Here is a 14,360-nt window from a genome sequence, read left to right as displayed (position 1 = left end):
CATATCCATATTAACGTTAATTAAACTGTTTCCGTTTACTTTATCTTCAACAAATATACCTTAGCAAATATGCGGAGAATATTCCGCAGAACATCCCGCTTTTTCTTTTGATCTGCAATACATTAAATCACGTAATAAAGATAAAGGAAAATCCGGAAAATTTGCAGCGATATTGCAGACTGAGCGTTAATAAATGCGTTCATTTTTACGCACACAGAACGGATATCAATAATTCGTGACTGACTGTTGTAGCAGTCACTCGGAAATTATTGATAACTTACTGCGCGTTATCATATAATACACAGTTTATAACAGAAATTTGGGGCACGGCGTATATTGTCTGCGTATGGACGCAACGCATTTTCTATTGAATTGAAGTTATAAACAACCGATTTGGTAATATTGATGGCAGAGCAGATGTTCTACACCTCATGTAATTCTGTCAAATATCGCACGTTTACGAGAATTAATAGTTGGACATGTCAGCTGTGTTTAACGAGGATGGACATCAAAGAAAATATATCAATAACTGAGCCAATAACAGCCGCCTTGGACGATCTGTTCGGTTTCGAGGTAGCCCGAAAACGACAAGAAGAACGTGACTTGACAGCGGAAAATGGGAAACTACGTTTTAAGCCCTGGCGCGTCTTCATCAATCATATTGACAGCTATCATGGAAAACTATTGGCCGACGTGCGTGGACCATTTTAAATATTAAAAAATTTAACATATTCGCTTCTCTATATAAAATTATACATGTTCGCAGATGCATTAAAAGTTCCGTAAGGGACGAAGGTCGCAAAGAAGAGATATTAGATAAAGAAATATAACGTTGTAAAAGATTCTCATATCTCTCCTTGCGATTTATACTTATATTTTTTTACGTTACTTTTTCTTATGACCACACGTATAAACCTACAGAATGTTAATTATATGCCCACTTCCGACCTCCTTTCTTGCACTTTCTGGAATTATTCTGCCATTATTTTTTTCTTTATGCAAACTTCCAAACCTTTCCTTCATTTTATTTCTTTATTGTTGCTTCCAGCAATAGAAAGTATATTATGCATGGGGGAAACATCAATACGACATACGATTGCAACAATCGTTTGCACCCTTGTAAAAGAAACATGTTTGTTAACAAGATGGATATTAAGGATTAATCGAGGAAGAGATAAAAAAAGAAAGCGGTTAAAGTATCAAGATGGTCTTGTGTGTGACATTTGTTGCAATTTTAAAAAGGATTCAATGGCGGAATACGCTGCATTATTTTTCTTTGTGTATGTACGTATATGAATAAAGCGTATTGTTCGTAGCACAACGAAATTCCCTTGAAAGGCACAATGACAAGTAGATCCCCGATGCTGGAAGCTACGGATCCGACATGATTACGACATGACTACGAGCCTTTGATTCGAGCAATGCGCGTATCGTTTTGCCCATAGTCGGCGCACAGTAATCAAGGGAAAAGAATAATTAGAGTATTTTTCCGCGTTCCTTTTTTCATCGTGCCGATTAAGACGACCGCGGCAGTATTGTCCGAGCCAGCCGCTTTGTATCACTTCTCGCAAAGCGTACAAATTATATGAGAAATGACCGGCTGATCATTATTAGTCTTTCGCGTTTTCCCTCTGGGAGATTTGTCGCAGCGGCACACTGAGGGTTCGTTATTTTTTCTCATTACAACCTAGCTTGTCTTGTAAAGCGAGCACGGGGGACCTTGGATAATTAAAATTAAAACTGATATTACATCGATAAATTGCCTCGCCAAATGGTGGAGAGATGTAAATAAAAGGTGTACGCCGATGCACAAAGGATTCTTTTCAAAGGCACGGTGCACCGGACAGATTTTAAATCGACTCGACTCCAATTTTCGTGCATGAGATTATTTCCCCTTTTGTTCTTTATTGTACTGCTACTTACTTATAAAAAGATTCATTGCTTGAGCCGGTTTTAATCCAACAAACGCGGAGCGATGTAAGCACGGCGAATTTATTTTTCAAAGCGGCTTTCAAATACGGTACTCTGGACGAGTCATTTTATGAAGTTGCTTCTGCGCGACTGGCGTGATACAACGCGCGTTAAAACTTAACTAACTTGACTTGAAAAACTGAAATGTTCAGATCTTATCGGATACCGTGTACGTGGATCCGCTGAGTGCGCGTGCGGACGCTTTGCCGGGTCGGGAAGACGAAGAATTCGAGGACGCCGACGATGAAGAGGAGAGAGAAAAAAGAAAGTGGCCGGGCAAGAGCGCGGCGGAAGTTTCGAGAAAATACGAAGTGATCGGTACAGTTCTGGACCGCGAAGTAATATATCTTGAAGTTCCTGTCAGTTTAATTAACAGCGCTTTCTCGGCGCTCCGTGATTAACAGCAAGTTCGGTTTTCCTGCGAATTTTTATCATATTCTTGTGCTCTCTCAAAAAATAAAAACAATAAAAAACGTCGGATACCTTCGCGTAAATTTGGCAGATACCTATCGATACCTTTCGTGTCGCGCTGTATGCTTCATTTCCCTCTGTACGTTTCAGGTGTCACGTATTATCACATCTTGTTTCGCGCGCGCGATACCAGCATCAGTAATAAAATGAGACGAGGGCACAAGAAACACACAGAAGGGACGAGGCAAAAAGCGCGTCGGGTTTGTTCGCACGTAATGCCATTTGATTCTGGTCTCTGTTCGACAGTACCCGTGCCCGGAGAACGTGACGGTGATTACGAGAGTCGTGGACGACGAAAACCATCTTTTACCCGAGCTGATGAGTTGCGGCGTTATTATCTACGACATTACGCAGGAGCCAGGTCAGATCGAGGAGGCTTGCTGGGCCCTGAAAGGTCCATTAATACAAATACACACACACACACACCCACACACCCACACCACACCCACACACCCACACACCCACACACACCCACACACACACACCCACACCCACCCACCCACCCACACACACCCACCCACCCACCCACACACACCCACCCACCCACTCACACACACACACACACACACCCACCTTGAGCCTCCGCTTGTAGAAAGAGAAATGATCCTTCGCAAATAAACCTACCTGGCTCTCTACTAATGCAGAAGTTACTGAATTTTACATCGATATACCTTCCGTCTCGTTAATATGGAATTGAGTTTGCAATGTTTAACTTGAAGTTCTGTTTCTTGCAAATTGCATCACGGAATATGGATAGGCGGAGTTTGTAAACGGAGCTCACTCTTTAATTAATAAAGCAAAGACGACATAATTTCATTATCTTTTACATCTTTCAGATTTAACATAACACAGAGAATGGGTATTTGAATAAACCGATTATATCGTATACTCTACTCGAATTGCATGAATATAAACATTTTTCAATTAGGAAAGTATATAATGCAATTGAGAGATCTTGCATAACTTTGTACTACAAAGCACAGGATAAAATAAAACGTACTCAAGTACAGTCGAATATTCTATAAATTAATTCCATAAAAATATCCAACACAAATGTGATTAAAATTTTCAGTTCATATTTCATCAGAAAGCAAATTACGTATCTATATTTCAGCTACAATTACTGTAATGTTTTAAATTACAAAAAACATTGCTCGCGGAATACGTTATGTTATTAAGGGAAATAGAGATTTGAAACTCCAGTTTTGTGTGAAAATGTAACATTTTAAAACTATTATATTAATTATATATTTATCACTGGCTTTAATGTTATTCTGTACTTCGGATATGTATTTTGCTAAGTTAAGCGCTTAAGGAAACTTGTCCCAGAGCGCAAATAAACGTCTCTCTCTCTCTCTCTCTCTCTCTCTCACGTAGCGCTCTATCGACTTAAAAAGAACAGCACCGTCGGTTTCCAGGTATCATCCGCGCGCTTCAAGATACGCTGGAAAAATCGCCAAAAGTCTTTGAACGAGAAGAGCCAACACGACATTTTATCCTGATCTCCACTCTAATGACGTGGGCCCTCACGAAACCGTTAGATCCAACAGATTCAGATTTGCCATTCACGGAAGCCGATTACCGAAAACGGAAGCCCCATACAAATTATAAGGAGCACATACGCTGCGAGCGAGAAGTCGTGACCGTGAAGAAGATCGCTAATTTACAGAGCAAATTAAGAACCCTGGTCATTTGCTGTGGCATCACGTACGGTGAGGAGGAAGGCCCACTGCACTACCTCTTCAAAATGGCCTGGCAAAATGCACCGTTCTTACCGGTCTTCGGCAAAGGACGTAACAGGATACCTCTCCTGCACGTTCGTGACTTGGCTGCGTAAGTGGAAATAAAAAAAAAGAAAGAGAGATACTTAAGAAAATTTATCTCGTTTGCGTGTGCAAAGTTGCAATATTATCGGTTTTCTTAATACTCAAAGATGAAATTGCTCAGCACGATTTTACGTTACGAGCAGGCCTATGCCTACCAACAATGTTTCATTGTTTCAACTTAACTTTTTATATCGAACGTAGCATTTTCAACCACATATCGTTGATATTAAAATACTCTTTTTATTCATTATTTTAAAACATTTTTAGAATTGTATCTTCGGTACTACAAAATTGGCCTCCAATGCGGTATATCGTGGCAGTGGAGCAGGAAGTGATCTCGCAAGATGCGATTGTTGAGGTATCGCTATGAGCCTTTCCAGAATATATCTATACCGGCTATGTCGTTCGTTGCCATTTTACGAAACGAAAGATTTTCAAAAGTAGCGAAACAATGTCGGGGTGGGGAGGGGGAGAATGTAGGACGGAATATACATTTGCAACAAAGAAGCAAGAAGCAACTGTAAAACTGCTATCGCCGTTAAAACTTCCTACATAAACGCGTTGACCTGCGTTACTCGCGATAGGGGTTGACTTCGGTGATTCGTATTCCGTTTTATTGGCGCAAACCAGTTTTTAAAACGTTCTTCGTCCTACTTGCGTAAACTGGTTTACGCAGGACAGAATCGAGCATTTAGAGTCGACCTTAACAAGCTCGTCGAAAGATTGTAGGTACCAGTACTTTTCCATAATTCACGAGTCCGTTTTCCATACGGTAAAAAATTTGCATCCCTTCGCGTGCGCGAATTGTAATAATTGAGAGCTTCAGCATGTGCAGACGCATGTTACTAGCAGTCTTTATCGCATGCCCTTTCGACGAAGCGTATATATGCATACATGAATTGCGCAAAACGTTGCAGAATAAAGTGGAGGAATATTAAAAATAAATATACGATTCTCAAATACAATTTTCTTTCTTCTTTTTGATTAATATTTTCGAATACAGAGAATCAGTCGAGGTTTAACTACCGGCAAGATAAGAAGTATATCAGAAGGAGAGGCTCTCCTGCTGCCGGAGGTTTCGCAACAGGTGTACGATCAGATGACTGTAGATCTAAAAATCGAGCCCGTGCACATCGTTGATCGCATACGCTGGTACCACGACATGCCATTTCGCTACGTTACGGATGCGATCATAAGGGAGTACAAGGCAGCGCGGAATCTGCGCCCAGTGAAAATGGTCGTTCTTGGTCCGCCAGCATCCGGCAAGACTCGGGTGGCGCGCTACCTCGCGAACCACTACGGGATTCATTACCTTCATGTGGAAACATTGATCGCCAACGTAATTCAGAGACTGGTGAGCGTGTAATAATTTATTCACGCAGAAAAATGCACGATCACGATGCGAATAATTAAATGAATTAACGCGCGATCAGTCAATGATGCAATTCGCGATCGCGATTCTAAGATTGACGACATCGAAGCCGCGGAGCTGGCGGAGGAACGGCGAGTTGATGACCTCAAAGATACAGCGGCGGATGGCGGCGAAGATAAGGCAGATCAAGACGAAGAGGCGGTGGAACGGGACGAAGGAGAGGTCGTCGCGAGTGTAGCCAGCTTGCGAGAGCAGCTCGACGAGATCCGCGCCAATATGGCAGCAAATAACGGCCACCTCGACGACACCGTTCTGAACAAGTTATTAAAAATATTTATTAAATAGTTATTAAAAATATTTCCGCTGTTGGCCGCACGTGCGCCAAAATGCATCTCTGTGGGCGGAATTTCGTTGCGAGCACGTTATCCGGCATTTAGGAAACACTGCTTTCATCGTTAGTCGCTTCATTTTCTGCCTTGCAGTTGGCTTCGCAATCTCATTCGTGTCGGAAACGTTATTTCATTTAGAGGCGCTGTTCTAATGACGCTAAAGATTCGAATCCCGCGTCCTCCATCTACTATTCAGCATCAAATGTGCGCGGATATAATACATATTTTTTCCAGGAAAATTTCCGGAAAAATATCTCTTCTGTATCTCCGCGATGCAACTTCGGCCGCTTTCCGTCTCGCGAAACGTGTAACATCCGTGAACGTTATTTTCTCGCCAGATAAGTTATACAATGTACCGATATATATCAAAGTTCTGGCGCAAAACCCAACGCTGTAGAACAAATTTCATTATGGGCTGCAAGTTAGAAGCCTCCTCGCACCTCGCACCGCTCACAGGCTTTGTAGCCTAAACGTAACGTGTTGCAATAAAGTGCCCGTATCGGAAGAAGTAGTCAAGCCGCTTATTTGAAACGTGCTGCGTTCAATATTGCATTCTGTACAATAATTCTCGCGATAATGTAACATAACATTTATCGCAATTTAATTTATCTTTTATGCTGATTATATTATTTTATAAATATTAATTTATTAATTTTGTTTTGGAATGTCAAACGATTCGTACAATTAACGAATACAATTCCTAGCAGAAAGTACAGCATGCTCTTTTGATAATATTGGAAATATCAATTAACATTAAAGGGTGTTCCTGAGCCGGCTGAAGTCGAAGGATTGTTTGAATCAGGGATATGTGATGGATGGGCATCCGAAGACTCTCGAACAGGCAAGAAAGTTGTTTCTGATCGACAGCAAGAATTTAGAGGAGAAAGAGTACGGGGATGAGGATACCGCAGCTGGCGAGGCCGACATCCTGCCAGAATTGGTAATAGTTTTGGAAGCGAGCGACGAGTTTCTGAAAGAACGGGCCATGAACCTTCCAGAGAGGGAGGTACAAAATACCCATTATACGGAGGAGCACATGCTGCGGCGCTTGAGAGAGTACAGGTATTCATCGCGTGCACCAAAAAAAAGAGAAAAATTTCGTGTCATTTGAATGTGACCGCCGAATGATTTTTTATATTCATACCGTAATGGTTTTGACAAACGAAGCGTTATCCGCGGCTCGCGCGTACAAATGGGATTGGAAGGAAGATAAGGATCGATCACGCTTCCGATTAAACGTTCCGACGAGATTGAAATGAAACGTTCAAGTAGCGCGGATTAACGCTTCGAGTACGCGTATGACAGTTGAAAGTTGGAAGTAGCGAGACCGAGTCAAGTTTGCGTCGAGATACGGCCTCCGAAGGAAACGGGATTTATTCGATTTTAATTTGATTAAGGGATTTTCGGCTGAGCGCTTCTCTCGCGCTGGGTCATGCATGTTAATAAGAACGTGCTCTTTCTTATTCTCCTCGTGCCGCGATACAGACGAAATAAATTAATTGCCCGCACTTTTTGTACTCTTGTCGGACGAACGAGCTGTGTGTATATTGCAACGCGTTCGGCGAGAATCGCGCGATCGATGCGCTCAATCACGCTCTGATATCATAGGGAGAGGAACGCGGATGAGAACACGCCGCTGCAATTATTCGACGAAATGGAAATTCATCCACTTGTCGTCTCCGTGGAAACTGACACCTGTCCGGATATGTTCCCCACGATTTATCAATGCCTGGAAAAACTCGGGAGGCCGAGGAATTACGGTAAGCGATACGGTAGTTCATACGGCCCGGCCGCAATTTCACGTCACTCGAGCGTACTTTACCCGGTAATTCCGTAACGATACGCGTGTCAATGTCTTCGAAGTTTCCAATATCTCGTTGTGCATATCCTGTGTTGCCTCTGCTTCTACGCCCACCGTTCCTTCGCAGTTCAGTGTTTTCTATCTAAATCAGGGCGAAAATATAAGTGTCTCACAGCGTCGCTGGCAGCGAGATTTATTAAAGGGGATTATTTCCCAGTAGAAATGTTGAATTGTGAGATGGAAATCTTGTACAGCGCATCGGATTCCCGGAAACAGTGAAATCTTAATTTTCGATATGCCTCGGTATACCTCGTTAACGAAAGATCGATTACTCCGCTGTTGGACAACTTCAATTTTACTTTGCATTACTGTTCTTTGTCATAATCGTATCCGCGATCTCTGCAGAGGAGACATTTAATTACGTTCAATTAGCGTTAACCGACATCGAAGAAATTGGCTCTCATGGCAGCTGCAGCGATAGAATACTTCTAATATTTTCAGCGATCTTCACGGTTTGTAATAACAGCGACAAGGATGAAGAAAGCTTTTAGAAAATTTACCATTTTTTGAATTATATCGTTATTACCATAATTGCGTTGATTCAAAGTTACTATTCTTTATGATCGTGACATCAGCACACTTATTTTTCTTCGATTAGGGCCAACAGCCGAGGAAATAAAGGCGGCACGGAAACGCGCTGAAGCAGAAATGCAGGCCGCCGAAGCTGCGGAAAAATTGTGGAAGGAGCGAGAAATTTTTGAGCGTAAAAGACAACGCGAGGAGAAAATGAAGGAATGGGTTTGTCGATGCATTCTCTCTCGATATTTAGGAACCACCTGGAAATTTAACGTTTATTCTAGCAGATGTCTCGCTCTCTACGTATGTTTCTACCACTCTATATAATAATTTGGATCGATACGAAACAGACGGTCATTCAATCAGTCAGCCACCAAAATTGGTCGCATCAATATTTTAATATCGACTCCGTCGACGTAAACGAGTTATCAATCGCAGCAGACCAATGTAGTAATTATTTAAATTGTCCAGTCGTACCTTTCGTCAACAATAATACATAACAGACAGAGTATAACTATTAGAATCATCGTTAAATTCCAGTGCATGACGACGGCTAGCGTGCTGCTTGTTTTCCCACGTTGCTGGCTCCGTTGCTGCGTAGATGCGTGTCCGTCGCAGACGCGCTTTGATCCGCATTTGCCGATGTAATCGCGTGTACGGTTATCAAAGTTCCGCTTAACTAGGCATAATTCTGGGAGCGGGCGCATTCCGCCTTTCGATCGCGCGTAAACATCGCGTTTTTCGAAATCTCCACCGGCGCGATTTCCGCCCGCTCCGTAAATCGATGAATCGCACGCTGCATTTCCGGGCGTTCGAGCGAAGTTTCCAAGCCTGGAAATTACTTCTCCCGCAGTGGAATTAGTAAGTCTTATAAGCGGATCCGCAGGATTAAGCGAGGCAAACGAATCGATGCGCCTGTTTGCAATATTAATCTGTTTTTTGCACGCGTCTGGCGTGAAGTCGCTTCAGACCTATGAATCGTATCGAGTTTGATGTTTCTCTGTGAAACGTTTTTGCTCGCACTTGCGGTATATGCATTAGCGAGCTGGAGCTGTCCGGGGGTTCGAACACGGTATCCATCACGGTCGGCCGCGTGCACGGTGTTATCCCTTTCATACGAGCAAATCGTAATGGTTCGCCGATAGCAAACGCTCGGTTGGAACGGATGCACGAGGATCCGGAAATAGATTTTTGAGAACGTCAACGTAGCAAATATTGAACACTAACCGAAGCTTCTTGCTGGTGTCGGTTACCGCGAGAAACTTTGCGGATCGCTGATGAGGAAAAGTCTTTTACGTTGTCTTTTGCAGACGAACTTGATGGAGAAGTTGAAGCAGGAAGAAGAGGAGAGACTTAGCATTCTGGCGGAACCGTTGCAGCGTTATCTCGCGAAGCACGTTTTGCCAACGTTGACGGAGGCTCTGATAGAAGTCGCGAGGCTACGGCCGGATGACCCAGTGGACTTTCTCGTTAGTTAATTTATTAAATTGTTTATTTTATAATCGCCGTACGTTTTTATTACTGTTGCGTGGGAATACCATATCGCGCTCGCTCATTCGTCAACCCGTTCCGTCTGAAAAAATTTTAACACATCCGTGCAACATATCCGTGGGTGTCGCTAATTAAACAGCTCCGTCTGTGCTAATAGCTCGAAAATGGAAATCGTGTAAGACGAAAGCTACGGCGAACGGCGTAGGGACAGGATAGAATTAACTGCTTGGCCGCGGCTCGCACGAGCGCGCTGCAACAAATGGATTATGGTATACCGTAATCGGCCACGTTTCGATAATTCTGCCGCACTGGACCGATGTTCGGTTCGGAAACGATCGTTCTTCCGCTAAAGGAGCCGCTTAAAGGGCAATTACGTCACAAGTGACCGGCTTTTAATTTGATTAAATTCACAGTTCGTTTGGCGCGCCCGGGGGACGTGCGATATTTAGTGATTATTCCCCGCCACTGTCAGACAGGTCAAAATTAATATATAATGGTCCGGCTGTGCAAGGCGCTGCAAATTAAAAGCGACGATGAGCTTTTCCCGCACGCAGAGATATCGACCGGCGTTGTAAACCGAGATGATTCACCATTCGTTTCGCAACGCGCGCCGTCTATCGAGTTTCGTGTGGCTGGCGGTCGCACGACATTGCGACTCTGATCAATGCACACCGTGAAATAACAGCGGAGAAACATTATGGCACGGCATATTATAGAAAGTTTATTGACAAAGTTAAATCCACATTGAATTGGCCTCGTCTGAAAATCTAAAACCGCGCGGTCGCGACTGTTATTTCCCGCTCCCCGAGATTGTGTGCTTTAAATGTAGTGTTTTGCTGTTTCAAGTTACACACAGCGTTGGAATAATGCGTGTATAATGCCGTAGACGGGCGAGTGCGAATTATAATGCGATCGGATGGATCTAAACAAATCACCGTTGCAAAATAACATGTAGCTCGTGCGTGCAACATCCGCGTGATTAAATCTTGCGCGAAATAATCGTCTCGTCTGTAGAGATTTATTTAAGGCAACCGCGCGTGAATATAAATGAAATTCCGGACAGCGATCGCCAACGATAATGTGTTATGTTTCTTGATAATGTAATACATGATCGCGACAATAATTCACTTTGATCGAATTGGCGATCGCGCGCACTTTGCACTCACTATCGCGCATGTAAAAGCGCTCGCCTGCTTATATATAATAATATTGCCATACGTGCCAAAAAATTTAATTTATTTAGGCCTCGCATGTACGGTGACCGCAACTTCCACGAGTGCGCGATCGTTAGACCCGAACGGCAAACAAAATTCCATCGGAACCTGTTGAAGGCACCTCGTCCGAAAATTCTGTGTTTCGCCCGGGCATGCAGACACGCACAGTCCGGCGAACGCCGGCCGCGAAAGGCTGCGCGCATTTCACGTGCACGAATGCGAGAACAACTTTCACACCTCGCGAGTCCCGTTCCCGTGGAAATCGATAGGTCGCTGCTCACCGATTAGACACCGTTCCACTCCGGAGCATCGAACCGCGAGAGGAATAGGAGCATGACCGTTCTCTTGGCTCTCCGCCGACCATATCGGGTCCTTCCATCTATAATTTCGTGATTTCGAGCTCCGCCGGTTCCGATCGGTCCGCTATTATGGAGAAACGCAAAGGGCAGAGGCAATTTTTTTCACTATCGGCTTCAGTAACCGTTTTAATTTGTTCTGTTATTCACGGGATCGATCCACTGCGAGATCGCCTATCGCTGCGCAAATTTCGGCGCCGGTAATGAAATTTCGCTCTGGCCGGTGTTCGCGTTAACTTTTTCGGATGAAATCTCCTATGTGTATTTTTCATGGCATTTTTGTTGAAACGTAGAAGCTTTCATTAGCCCGGATATTCCGATACTCGCATCGCGATAGTTTCAATTTCAACGTGCTTTTGACGTGGCATTGCTAAAGTAGTTTTAGCAGGCGCGCGGTCATCTCACATCCCTGCATAATCTGCTTTGTAGCCTCTTTCCGAAATATGATAATGGATCTCATCGCTTTCATCTTTGTTTTCCGTTTTTTTCCCCTTCGTTTTATTTTAATTGCTTACGTGGGCGAGGTTCCAGCTTTGATGGTAATACGGTAGTTACAGCGAATGTTTATAACATTCACGTCGGCTTTCACGATTCAGTACAATGCTTCCTTTGAAATAGCGATTTTTTCATTAAAATCTATAGGTAGTATTTGGTGTGAAGGAGAGATAGTTACAAATGGATAGGCGGGGCGCGCCACAGGGTGGGTAGATCAATGGCAGGGTGAGACGTGAGACGTGAGACGTGAGAGACGTAGAGAAAGAAAAAGACGGGGAGAGAAGAGGAAGATCGTGACAGAGAGGAAGAAGGAAAGAGAAAAGGAGAGAGTATAACGTCGATAAGGTAAATTCGCGTTACCGTCAACGTTTCCCAACGGGTTTGGTGAAATTGGTATTTCATGCCACTATAGCAACATGTGTGCCCTTCAACATTCGTTATTTAAAAGGCAATCAATTCAGATAAATGCAGTCACTCGATGCGACTCTACGTCATACTAGCAAAGCGAAGAAACAATTTGCAGGCACCCTCAGGAATCTCCTGCGAAGTTGTCGTTTCCTAACGAGACGAAACGTTTACCGAGCATCTTGCTTGATGCCGAAAATTGTATTATATCTCCTCTGTGCGACACTCAACAACCTGACAGTGAGCTTTCGGAAAGTCTTTGCCCCGTGCCTCTCCCCTGTCATCTAGAGTCTTCGGAACGTTATCGACCACACGCGAATTCATTTTCAAATTCACAAGACGGTGGAGACTTATCATACTAAAGCACTCCGAGTCCACAGAGTTATCTCGGTAATGCCTTTTCCATCGAGAAACCGCTGACTGGCGTGTTGGCTGGTGGGAAATGTCGGCTGTCTACCTAAAAGTTTCACCGTCGCGTCAGATCGATTACTCAGATAGCGCCGATATCAGTCTCACAAAGATGATCATTCTCTATGTCTATTGGCTAGTTCGCCAATAATATGACACCAAATATGATCTCATTTCGTTAACACAATACGTGCTGTAGCTAGCTGATCATCCCGACTTTTTCAGTGATATTTAATATCCGGCTTCTTTCGAATGTCGTGCAAATTACCGTGATTTCTACGGTTCGTTTCATGTGTATTTTCGTGTCGAGTTGTGCATCGTAAAATCGATTGATACAAGCACTCCTACTCGCCGCTTCGCGTTTAATCGCGAAAGAAATATGAACATTCAGATGGTACGTGCAGATACAAACGATTACTGGCGTTTGATTCCTAGACTGGTACACTTTGTGCAGCTTCGCGGAATTTTCTGAACCTTTTAATTGCTACGTTTGCGTTTGCGTGCGCGCGTGATAGAAGCGTCCTGACATCTCTCAAACGCGAATAATGTAATCGTTCCTATGAGGAATGCGAACAAGAAATCGGGATTCTAACATCGTTCGGGAAACATCGAGACACACGAGCGAGTAAGCGAGATTGCGAGGTATAATGGAACGCGATAACGTAACAACAAGCCAGTATCTTTAGATGCTCTTACATAAGAGCGCGCCGCGCTTTTGGACCAAGTTACAAAGGTAAATTAATAACGAGATGGGACGTAATGCGCGATGTCACGACTGCTCTAAAATTACAAATGTAACGTAACGTTCATTGTTACGTAACTGCTATTAATGCCAGAGTATTAATACACGTATACGCATCTCAATGGATAAGTTTAGCGAAACGATTTTTAAAATAACGATTACATCATGACTTACGAAATGACTTATATTTCCGACAAGTGCTTCCGCGTGAAACGGAGAAATGGAAAACGGAAGGAAGAATATCTTTGTATATCCTGCGCTTTCCAGTTTTCGTTCACGTAAATCTCAACGTAACAAAACGTTGCCTGCGAGACGCGAGCTTATACTTGTCTTAATCGTAACGAGGTGACGGTCGATACGTCCATTAAAAAGTTATTACGCGTCGCTTCGACGAAGGGATAAAAATCGGATTTCGCAGAAAATTCGATGGAGCGTATTAGACGGCACGTGAATGACGAGAAAACGTATCGAAGGTGCGTGAAGAAACAAGCAAACTCCGAATTTACGTGATACGGAATAAACGATTATTTCAGATCGACGTAACATGCACATGGGTCTTTCTGTCAGTAATTATTGCACGTCGCCATTCGCATTGCTCGGATTATTTTCAAGTGACATTTAGATCACCCATGCATGATACTATCGCGATACTAGATATTCTCATTCGCTAAAGTATTCTGCGGGATTGAGGCAGGAAATGGTGATTCTATTGTGCACAAATGCACATAGACACACGCGTGCAAAATACGGAAATGACGTTCATCGCGGTAAGCTATCGTACCTAATTTATTAACAGCGGCAAACCTCATAGAACCGGTTGACATTTGCGTTTGTAATAATTCA

At 43.4% G+C, this 14,360-nt stretch overlaps 1 protein-coding gene across 2 annotated transcripts in view; it reads right to left on the bottom strand.

Moving 5' to 3' along the window:
- Window positions 1-14,360, bottom strand: part of LOC105279304 (synaptotagmin-10) — a 29,621-nt gene that overhangs the window by 9,905 nt on the left and 5,356 nt on the right. The gene's annotated exons all lie outside the window — the stretch shown is intronic.

This window comes from Ooceraea biroi, chromosome 5, assembly GCF_003672135.1.
Source record: "Ooceraea biroi isolate clonal line C1 chromosome 5, Obir_v5.4, whole genome shotgun sequence".
NCBI classification, from domain to species: domain Eukaryota; kingdom Metazoa; phylum Arthropoda; class Insecta; order Hymenoptera; family Formicidae; genus Ooceraea; species Ooceraea biroi.
This window is presented reverse-complemented; position numbering and strand designations above follow the sequence as displayed.